The following is an 11416-nucleotide window of genomic DNA, read 5'->3' as shown; positions in this document are numbered from 1 at the left end:
CGCCCGCCGGAGCGCGGCGCCCCGGGGGACAGGGGGCGCGGGCGGGGGCCGCGGCAGTGGACCAGCCGGCCCGGGCGCTGGACACCTTACTTCCTGCTTCCCCGCCCGCGGCCAGACCCAGCTCTGCGGAGGGATATCTCTCCCCTCCTCTGTCCCTCTCTTTCTCTTCCCCCGCCCTCCCCCCCTTTTTTTGCTTCTGCTCTTCCCCCCCCCCCGCCTTTCTCCTTTTGCAAGAAAATAATTTGACAGTCGATTTGCTGACAGGGGAGGAATTTGCATCCTGGATTAAAAAAAAAAAAAAGGCCGAGAGGAGCTTGGGAACGGTTGCTAGGGGTGGGTAATGGGTGAAAAAAGGGGGGCGCCAGGGAGCGGATAAGGAGGGTTAAAGGAGGGGGCGAGGGTGGGGAGCAATGCAAAAGGTAAGGCCAGGTTACCGCGACTCGGCCCCGAGTGGGCTGCGGCCGGGGGAGGGGCGAGAGATACATATGTATTTCTGTCTCCCTAGCACACCCCCTTCCCTCTAAGCGATGGCTGAGAGGCGGTGCATGCAGATGGGGAGTAAGTTTCCTGAAGGGGAGGGTGGATGCACGCGCGCGGCCCCGCGCTGCAAATTTCCACCGGGAGGGAGAGTGACTGGATGCGGAGAGTTTGGAGTTGCTTGCGGCGGAGGGCAGGAAGGGGAGCAGGGCCGGGAAACGGGGCTGGCGGGCGCTATATCTGGGAGTAAGTTTCCAGGATCAGGAGAGCCTGCACGCTTGCTCGCTAGTAAGTTTCTGGCCGGGGAGGGCGCCTGGGGAGGAGGAGAGGGAGGGGTGCCTGTATATAGAAGGGGGGGGAGGGGGGAGCAGATTTCCTGCGGGGAGGCTGAATGCTTATGGAGAGTAGATTTCCTGAAGGGAGGGTGGAGGCGTAGACGGACCGAGTAAGTTTCTTGCTAGGGTGGTGGCGGAGGTGGTGGGCTGGTGCTTTGGTAACCCAGAGCTTCCTACCCGGGGTGGGGGAGCACGCTGTTGGGGTGGGGGGGCGAAGGGCCAGGTTCTCTGCTGGGGAGAGGGGCTTGCATCTGGGGAGTATGTTTCCTGGCGGAGCGATATTTGTTTACAGGCTGAGGGCAGTACTGTAAGTGAGTAGCGCTTCGAGAAGGCGGCTCTGACATAAATTAATATTGAAATTACTCCGTCAGGTCTGCTCGTCCCCCATCTCATCCCCCAAGCGGAGACCGGTCTTCTTGTCGGATTGCCCATGCACTTGTTGCAGAAACAGCCAAGGTAGGCAAGAAGCTTATTAAGTTTCATTAAAAAAAATTAGTTGGGGGATGCTCCGTGAGAAGACGGGGGAGGGGAAGCGAAAAGTGGGCGGGGGGGGGGACAGAGAGAAAAGTCTCCCTCCACTTTACTTTCAGTACGTTAGCAGGGCCTTCTCTCTGCTTCCCTTCTTCCCTCTTCCCTCTCTGCGATGCACAGCATCCCAGCAAAGGGGGAGGGGTGAGGTGGGCGCTGTAATTGGCAGCCCTGGCTTAAAGGGTGGTGGTAGTAGGGCTTGCAGTTGAAGGTTGTGACGTTATAAAGCCTTCATTCTTCCAGGCAAGAAACCGCAGGACCCTAGGAATGGGTCTTTTGGGGTTTTTGACATGATGCATATGTGTGTGGTTACGCTCCTGTGGGCTCTTTGGGGGCTGGGTACTCCCCAGAAGTTAAAGTGGCCACCGGGATGGGAGAAATGTATAAGAGAGTAAACCTGCCCCTTCACTCCTCAACTTCAGTCCAGGAGACTGGGAAGTTACTGCCGGTGGTCTGAAGAAATAGATATTTAAAACAACACAAAACCACCCATTCACTGGCAGAGGCTGAGAGCACCTGGCGGATAGCCTCTGGCCAGCACTGGGCTGGAGCATGTGCGCCTGCCGTCCTTAGGTTAGAAGAAAATGACTTCTGGTTCCTCCGTGTGCCTCCTTCAACTGGCCTGTTAGAGCCAGCTTTGTGGAAACTCTTTCCTACGCTAGATGCACCTTTGGCAAGTGAACGTGTTGGTGTTGGAAGCGGGTTGCTAGCAGCGTGGCCCGGGCTGTCTTGCAAAGCACATGGAAGTGATGCTTAAGAAGGAAGGATCCAGGGATGTCTGAAGAGTTATTTAAAACAACAACAAAAAATACTGGCTGTTGGCACTTTTTAGCAGGCCAAGGAACAGAGCTTTAAGAAAGGAGTTTTTAAGTTGTCCCAATTGGTATCCTTTTGCATCATTTACTGTTTCAAGAAAGTCGTCTGGTGATGGAAAATGTGGGAATAACAAGCAGGAGTATTTAGTGCTGAACTAGTTAACCAGCCTTTTTTGCTTCTCTGTGCCTCTTTTCCTGGTCCTCAGCCTGCTGGTTTCTGCAGAGTTCTTCTGAGTTGTAGGTCTTGGTTGTCAGGTACCTTTATTATGCTGGAAATTTTATTTCCTTATTTTCCTCTAATTGAACTATAATTGATTTACAGCATTGTATCAGTTTCAGGCATACAGCATAGTGATTTGATATTTTTATGCATTATGAAAGGACCCCCCCACCATAAGTATGCTAGGAATTTTGACTTGGCCAGGATAATTTTAGTACCAGGGATTCAAACCCAGGCGTGTTCAGTAGGGTCAGGGAGTAAACACTAGGCAGTGTGTTAACTAAAGTTGGTTATGCTTTCTGCAGTTCTATAGACAGGCTCAATACTGGCAGGGGAAAAAAGCGGGTTTTAAAAAATGATCTTTTTACATGTTACTGATGAACAGTATTTTTTTTTCTTTCCTTCCTGTCATCAGATTTCCAGATTGAAAATTTGATATTTGGCAGCTTGAGAGTTGAGTTAGTTGGGAATTAAACATTATTGCCACTTATCAAATGTTCTTAACTAGGCATTAGTTAAACAAATTAGCTATTATTTTTCCCCTGCCGAAAATCAGTCTGGTTGATGTATAAGCTGGGAAGGTAAACAAAATCTCTCTGTGTTTATCCCAGGGTAGTGGAGTTGTTTACATGTGTACCCTCGAAGCCAAGAGCAGTCGCTCAGTTGTTTTTTTTTTTTTTTTTAAATATATTTATGAGATGTATTTTATTGTCTTGCTTTGGCCATTAATCAAGTCCCAGTAGCTTTTTTTTTTCCCTCTTCTGCAGAGAATGTTCTTGTGGTAATAAAGGTTTGAAGGCCCATGAATCATAATTCGTTCTTTTAAAAATATTGTCAGGATTTGATTTATAGGAATTGATACTGGGAGTGACACACCTCTTTGGGCTCCGCCCTTGTAGGCATGTCCATTTTCGCCAAAGAATTGTTCAAGAAGCCGGCTTGACACCTTAAAAAAAGAGCGTTTCCCTTCTGCTTTATGGGCATTGAGAAGATTAATTTTGCAGGTTCCATAGTAAGCCTGGGTGTTTTCACAGCTTGGTAAGCGGGCTTCCACATAGCAGGCATGTGTTAATATCACATAGCATTTATGTGAGCTTACTGTGAAAACAGTTGTTCTATGAACTGTGCGGAAAGTACTCAATTTTGCCTCCTTTAACCCACTCGGGCCTGTGGTTTTTGTTGAGGTGGGCGCTTTAATTGTAAAAGAGGAGATGGACTGTAAGTGTTCTCTGCTTGCTTATGTAATAAAATGTTTGATCCCAAAAACAAAGCTTATTTAAAATATTCTTTTTCTCCTGCTCTGATGGGTGGGTTGGTCATAATTCAAATGCATCGGGCTTTTTTGGAAAGTATGAGGCTTCTCCATAAAGTTGATTAATCAGAAAACGTTAAAATTGTCTCGTGTTCAGCCATAGGCTCCGTTTACAGGATTTGTAAAGTGACAAAGAACTTTTAGGTGGTTTGAGTCTCAAGGCAGGGGGACAACATCACTGGATGGGAAAGTGGCGAGGGTACCAGGGGCTAGCCCCTTCTGCACTTCAGATTTTTTAATCTTAAAAAAAAAAATGCACATTTGATCTGTGAGTTCCATGTGTGCCTCTGAAATTCTGTGACTCGGTCTTGCGGAGAGAGGTCTCAAGAGATCCCCACAGTCTGTCTCTTCCTGGGCCAACGGCCAAATTGCCTCATGGACTTGGGCGAGTTGATTAACTTCTCTTTTTGTCTTCTCATGGAGAGAGTGGATTTGTACCGTGGTTTTCCACAAAGGATTTTTGAGTGGCCCTGTAATCTTGACTGTCAAACGCAAAGAAATACTTAGGAAAATCTGCCGCCGTCTTGGGGGGAGAAAAACGTGGTTGAGTCCCAATTATACGTGCTAATAGAGAGTGGGGCACATAATCCCTGGCTCCAAAAATAATTTCAGTTCATCTTGGAAGTTTCCCCTCCAGCCAGCTGGTTCACCTGCCTAATTATGCCTGGTCAAGTCTAAGGTTAATTGAGCTGTTATTCCCAGGCAGCAGGAGGAGGGAGTCTCAGGAGGAGTGGGAGACCAGAAAGCCTGGTGTGGCTTTTTTCCTCTTTCTGTGGAGAATTCACACGTGGGTAATTGGGATTTGGTTGTATATTTGTGATAAGGTTCATAATATGATACTGTATTACAGTCACTTCTGGGGTATCATGTATTTCACCATGGGCACTTCTTGGGGGGGGGGGGAAATACTCTTGGTGTTTTTATTAACTTAGAACAATGACATGAAAAGTAGGGATCCAGACAAGTGGTTTAGACCCCAGGCAGTACAGATGGGTGCTGACTGGCCTGCTCTAAAAGCAGTTGAATTCAGCTCAGTTTTATTTCCAGCCTCACAAAATTGTGTGATTTAGGGAGGAGAATCAGCTGGAATCTTGTGGATTAATAACATTTCTGAATTTGGGAGTTCCCATTGTGGCTCAGCAGAAATGAACCTGGCTAGTATCCATGAAGATGCGGGTTTGATCCCTGGCTTTGCTCAGTAGGTTAAGGATCCAGTGTTACTGTGAACTGTGGTATAGGCTGCAGGCTCAGCTTGGATCTGGCGTTGCTGGGGCTGTGATGTAGGCCGGCAGCTGTAGCTCTGATTTGATCCCTAGCCTGGGATCTCCCATAGGCCGAGAGAAAATAAGAAAGCAAAAAAAAAAAAAAAAATTTCTGAATTTGCACGTTGGAGGGGATCCAGTGAAATCAAGGGGAAACTAAGACAGTTGTTTTCTTTCATGGGGAGGGGGAGAGACAAGCAGCTGCCAGATGTTGGCACTTTTTTTTTGGTCTTTTTGTCCTTTTAGGGCTGCACAGTGGCACATGGAGGTTCCCAGGCTAGGGGTCTCATCAGAGCTGTAGCCACTGGCTTACACCAGAGCCACAGCAACGCCAGATCCAAGCCTCGTCTGTGACCTACACCACAGCTCATGGCAAAACCGGATCCTCAGTCCACTGAGTGAGGCCAGGGATCAAACCCACAACCTCATGGTTCCTAGTCGGACTCGTTTCCGATGCACCATGACGGGAACTCCATGGTACTTTTTTTAAAATCAAGAATACTGTGGCATCTTAAGGAATAATGTACTTCTGGTAACATGATTTTGACCCCATGACTCTCTTAACAGACAAAGAAAATACACAACAAAAAGCCTCTGTGATGTTTTCTAAAGATTTTTAAATTCTCAGGGCAACTGCTTGTAGGGTCTTCTGGATCATTTGGGTTTTTTGAAGAAACATGATTTTTTTCCTCATAGGAGACAACAAGCTGGGGATGGCTGGGATATGCTGAGATACTGGGCTGTTGGTTCAGCAGCATTAAAAGAATTTTTTTTTTTTTTTTTTTTTTTTTTTTTTTTTTGGGTAGAGCAGAAGGGGAAAAAGAACCCATGTGCCTAAATGGCAATGATAACTCGGGGCTCCATAGGAGGTTGACAGTTATTTTCACGGATCTGGTTTATTCATGTGTACATTTGGCAGCTACTTATTGAGCACCTACTAATTGCTAAGCACTGTGTTGACGATCTAGGTATACATTGATAATAAAAAGATGTAGTCATCGTTCTCTGCCCATCCCCACTCCACCACTGAGCCTCCAGTCCAGAGAGGAGGCAGACATGTCAAGAAATATATATTGCAAAACGGGATAAATGCTCTGATGAAACCACAGGGAGCAGTGACCCGGCCTTAACTTAGTCAAAGGAGCCTAGAGAGGCCTCTCTGAGGATTGGGAGTAGAAGACAGAGATGGAGGAGAGTCTGTGGGGAAGGCCTTTGGCCTTGGGTTGGGGGGACCAAAAAGAGGCACAGGTGGATGAGGGGGGAGTGGGAGAGGGCAGCATGAAAGGATCATGCAGGACTTGGGGCCTTGGAAAAGTTTGGGTGTCATTGGAAGGTAGTGGGAAGCCATTGACAGTTTGCAGTGGGAAGTGACACCCCCTAACTGGTGTTTAAAAGGAACGGGCAAGAGTGGAACTGGAGAGGGCAGTAAAAAGGTGTTTGGAGCAGGCCAGGTGAGGAGGTGACAGGAGGTGAATGGAGGGGGGCAGGTGGGTGTGAGATGCACATAAGAGGTGGCAGGGCTTGCTGATGGATTTGGTGCAGGGTGGGAAGGAGGACTCTAATTACTGACGTTTGGCTGGAGCAGTTGGGCAGACGTGGGTAGTGCCCTTTGCTGAGATGGGGGGAGTGGGAAAGTCTCCGGGAGCAGAGTCGCCATTTTAGTTTGGACACTACGAAGTTTGATGCCTCTTAGAGTCAGGATGGAGATGTCCAGCTTGCAGTTTGATAGTGTCCAGAGATCAAAATGTGTGACCCATCAGCCTAAGCTGTAGTATTGAAACCCAGGAGACTGGATGGGTGCACTAAGGAGTCTGCAGAGAGAAGAAAAGGCCGTGTGTGTGTGTGTGTGTGTGTGTGTGTGTGTGTGTGTGTGTGTGTTAGAATGGAGGCGTGTTAAATGTTTCACGAGGTTAAAGCCAAAAGAGTCACCAGTGGAGTTGGCAAAATGGAAGCCATTGCCGATCTTCAAAGCACAGTTTGAGTGGAGCAGTGGATTGGCTGGGAGCAAGATTGGAGGGGGATTGGAAGTGAAGAACGGTGAACAGCGGTGTATGGACAACTTTTTGGCAAAGTTTGACTGTGACGGGGGTGGGGTGCAGAGAAATGGAGGGGAGCTAGAATGACACGTGTGTAAAGAGAAAGGTTTTTGAGGGGCTGCTGCTGGTGTATTTGTGTGATGATGGGAAAGATCAACGAAGAGGGAGTGTTTTGTCAAGAGCAATGGGTTGAGTCAGCTGAGAAAAGCCCTTGAGAAGGTCTGTGGGGAAGATCTGGCCTTGGCCGGGAGAGTGGATCCCTGGCCGGGAACTCACGCATGTCCATCCGAAAAGAAAAAAAAAAAATTATCAAGAAACAGGAAGGGGCAGGTGAGGGAGGGAAAGGTAGGGAGCTGTGCTGCAGCAGCCATGTGCTCTGTCTGTCCACAAAGAGGCCACCCTGTCCTTGGGTAGGGGTTTGGGCTCAGGACTTTACACTAGCCAGAGATGGCAAGGGTTAAGACTGCATCAGAAAATTGTACTGCATTTTTCTGAACATTTGACTGCATTACTGAGCAGTACAAAGGAAAGACAGGATTCTTTTGCTTGGGGAAAGGAGTCTTCGGTTAAAGTGATATGGGCCTCACAGTGTCAGATTTATTTGAAAACTACGATTGGGAAAAGATATCTGTGATTTCCAGCTCTGTGCAGAAGTTGGTGGGCATTGTGTCATAGGTTTTGAGCAGGAAAAAATAAAAGGCGAAAGGACTGCTGCTTCTTCAGGCAGCCTTTCACACAAAAATGTGCCGTAGACTGGCCTGTCCACCCCTGGTGGCCCCGAGGATGGGGTCTGTATGGCAGGTGCCGGGGTGAAGAGAGAGTCTGAAGACCTGGGTTGGGGTCCAGCTCTGTCGTCAGGCTCTGGACAAGTCAGCCTCCGAGTCTGTCTCCGCATCTGTAAGAAAGAAGGTGATACCATCTGTCGCCTCTTCTCTGAGAGTTGTGAGGATGGAATCAGATAATGTAAGCAACGTGCTATGTAAACTGTAAGCGGCGTCGCACACAGGCAGCCGCGAGGTGCAGTGATCTTCAGCCGGATCCTCTTTTCAGATGTGAAACATGACAACCAATGAAAACCTTCCCTCCATTCCCCAAAGCTTCTACGAAAAAGCCGGTTCACCGTGCCCACTCTCACATTTGTTCCCTCCTGGTAGCCACTTTCTGTTTGAGGTTTTCAAGTCCTCTGTGATTTCTTTTAGTGAAACTGCTCTTACTGCCGGAAGGCTGGCATCAGAAAGGCTGGCTGTGAAATGCCAGTCTGTATAGGTTCACGCTCTGATTCCATATATAAAATCTGAGACCTGCCCACCCCAAGGGCCAAATGAACTTGACTTGTGAACTGTGTGCCGTGGGAAGCTTGAACCCACCCAAGAACCCCAACTGTGGTCCAGGGGCGTTAGCAGTGATTCACTTGCCTTCTGAGTTTGTTTTGCAAATGAGGACTGTTCTATAAAGCTGAGTCTACCTAAAAACAGTCCTTAGCCCTTAGTTTTACCGTGTGCGCTGGAGAGTCCTTTCTAGTTTTAAAAAGCATCCAGTGCTTTGTACCAGTCACACTTCTGGCCTCTACCTAGAAGGGTGAGGCGTTATTTATTTCTTTTAAAATGTCTTTTTATTATATAAAAAAAAAAGCACACAGAGGCAGACAGACTAGTGTAATGAACTCCATTATACCCATCACCTAGATTCAGCAGTTAGTGAGATTTTGCACATCGATGGCTAAAGGGACTTCTTCCTGTATTTGTATAATAAACACAAGTTGCCAGTTTTGAGAGATCAGTGGGACCGATATCAGTTTGGTTTCATAGAGGGGGAAAATAATCAACGAAAAATCAGAGAGGGAGGAAATGGATGACGTCATTGTAATAACTAGTGTTTACCTAGCATTTTATAGGTCCACAGCCTCTTGGGCATGTCTTATTTTAACTGTCTTGCAACAACTATAGGAGGAAGATATTATTTTCACTTTATGGCTAAGGAAAGTGAGGCTCAAGAAGTAAAATTGAAAAAATATAAATAACTGATTAACCTAGAGTCACATGTCCAGCCAGCATTCGGAGCCCTAGTTTAATGCCAGAATTTGAATGGTCTCCAAATGTTGTGCATTCTCCTGCAGATAACGCTGTATAGTCTTAAATGGGAGATGTGGTACCGAATACTTGCAAAGGATCATGGAAACCAAGAAGATGATCTGGGAATCTGGGGCTTAGAATTCCAGTGACCTTAGTTGGAAATACTCAAATGATTTAAGCATGTTTTGGGCATTACACTTTTCAAAAAAACTTGAATTGTCTGGCTCATTCTGGTGCACGCGGCTTTAAGGATGCCTCGTAATTAAACCAAAAACTTGACTTTAACAGATTTAGTGGCTATTCTCCACCAGCCTCCTACCCTACCCTGTCCCTTCTGTGGACCCCTCCGTGATCCTTTCTAGAGTGTGTGGCCTTAGTCTCCAGGCTCTGGCTCTGAACACACTGGGCTCTGACCAGCTTGCTCTCCTAAGAGCCCTGAGAAGCTTTGAGGGCCCCTAGGGTTCTTTGTCTGCTCTGAGAGCCTCTCCTCATCTTTGCAAAACTGCCTCCCATCCACCTTCTTTGAAAGATTTTTTTAAAAGGAAAAGGGGGAAAAAATGGAGTCCGATGCCCAAGGAGTTGTAATAGGATTGTTGAGTTCCCTCTGTTGTCATTACAGTGGAAGATACCAAACTCCCTTAAAATTCAACCGAAGGCTGCCTGTAATGAGCTGACTCTCAAGTGCTGGGACTTGTTCACTTCTCTCTTTTAATTGGGTGAACACATGTGAGCTAAGGGGTTTTCGTGGGGAGCCACGGAAGGTAAGGACATTCAGTGGCCTCTTTCCTTTTGAAGAGCTCAAGCTTCGTTAGAGACCAGCGTAGAATTCAAGCGGTTTCACGGTGCAGATGCTCATGCCTGAGGTCTTCCCTGTGGGCTCTGTGTGTCTGGTCGTGGGCCAGACTGTGGGGGTCGGGTGGGGTCCTGCAGCCCTTGGCTTGGAGGGCTGCTGTCATCCTGACCACTGGGCTCTTTCACTCCTGGACTGCCCTGGAGAGGGCAGAACTGGGTCATCCCTCAATTTTGCACCCCCAGCACCTAGCACAGAGCCCGGCGCTGGTTAGTACAGTAGACGTGCTTACTGACATAAGAATCAGCGGCTTTGTTGTTCGGGTTTTGCTTCTCATTCTCTCCCCACTGGTTCTTGTTGGAGGCAGAAATTCAGGCCTCTCGGCCACCAGGGTCAGCTCTTGCAGCCGCTGATGGAGACCAGACTAGAGCAATGTTTCCTTCCCCCTCGCCTTTCTGGCCTGGCAGCCTTTAGCTGGGGTTGGTTGAACTGAGCTCTCAAATGCAAATGTGGCCCCATCCCCCATCTCTTTTAATAAGTGACATTTTGTTAAATCAGTTATTCAAGGCCTTATCTATATTTCTGTCTGTGCTGGCTTAGTCAAAATAGGAAAGAGTGAATATTAGATTTCTCCCCCCCCTTCCCTCCCCTTTGAGCAACTCTACGTAAGATTTCTGATAGGGGAGGGTGATGTGTCCTTGAAGAAGTAAATGCTGCCTGCAGAAAAAATGTGGAGGGCTTTGACTTGTAGCGAATGCTGTTTTTCAGCAGCTGTGATTTTTCCATTTTTCTTTTTCTTTCTGTTTTGATTAGTGGAACTCATTGTGCTCCGGGGTTGGGATTGCGTTGGGGGAGGGCGCGGAGGGAACAGCATTTACCAGGAGAGCTGGAGTTGGGGAGGAGGAAGGAGAGAAGGGATTTATTGAAAATATATGTCTACTTCTGCTATGATAAAGCAGCAGGCATGTAAAAATGCAACCGGGAAATCATTATTGTGGTAATATAGGCAGAGCTCGGCTTTCTCATTAACGGAGCTTAGCGCTTAGCCCACGTGGAGGAGGGGGCTGCCGGGCTGCTTTGAGAGTTGGGGTATTCAATAATAGCAGAAACTCAGGGGATTGGCCCCATCCCCCCTCTCCCCCTCCAGCTGCCTTCTCCTTTCTTTCTCCAGTTTGTAACCTTTTCAAAGCTGCTTGTTGGATTTCGTGGTCTCCTTCCTCACCCCTGCCACCCCAAAATGCTGCGGGAATGGTTTCATTTTTCAAGTTAGAGGAAATTCAAATACATTTTCTCTTGGGAACTCGAGATTTCTGGCAACACATTGCAAGATTATACTCCTCGCATCCCAGGGGGCACCACCCAGAGCCAATTTGGGGGACCCCGGCGTTTGCCTGTGCACGTAGGGTACCCAGTGAGAGTTCCACATGGCTTTAGGAGCAGCCACTGCGTATAGAGAGCTTACTGTGTGCCTGGCCTCGTGCAGGTGTATTAGTCATTTCATCCCCACAACAGCGGTAGAAGGCAGATGTGATGCCTACTTTACACTTGAGGAAACTGTGGCTCCTGCCA

General features: G+C 47.8%; 1 protein-coding gene across 50 annotated transcripts in view; it reads left to right on the top strand.

Moving 5' to 3' along the window:
• The first annotated feature begins 215 nt into the window (after positions 1–215).
• TRERF1 (transcriptional regulating factor 1) overlaps positions 216–11416 on the top strand; it is a 217390-nt gene continuing 206189 nt past the window's right edge. For 15 of the 50 annotated variants that reach the window (XM_021098726.2, XM_084968141.1, XM_084968128.1 and 12 more), the window contains exons 1-2: positions 609–765; positions 1184–1268. The gene's annotated coding sequence lies outside the window, so the exon portion shown is untranslated. Of the gene's footprint in view, positions 559–608; positions 766–846; positions 923–1183; positions 1269–11416 lie in introns of those variants that run through there. The other 35 variants (XM_084968129.1, XM_084968115.1, XM_021098712.2 and 32 more) reach the window with 4 other exon arrangements.

This window comes from Sus scrofa, chromosome 7, assembly GCF_054392235.1.
Source record: "Sus scrofa isolate SSC_HxYL_T2T_F1_AM1 chromosome 7, Sscrofa_HxYL_maternal_Yorkshire_Landrace_v2.0, whole genome shotgun sequence".
Lineage (NCBI taxonomy): Eukaryota > Metazoa > Chordata > Mammalia > Artiodactyla > Suidae > Sus > Sus scrofa.
Note: the sequence above shows the minus strand (reverse complement) of the source record. Positions and strands in the feature narration are given on the sequence as shown.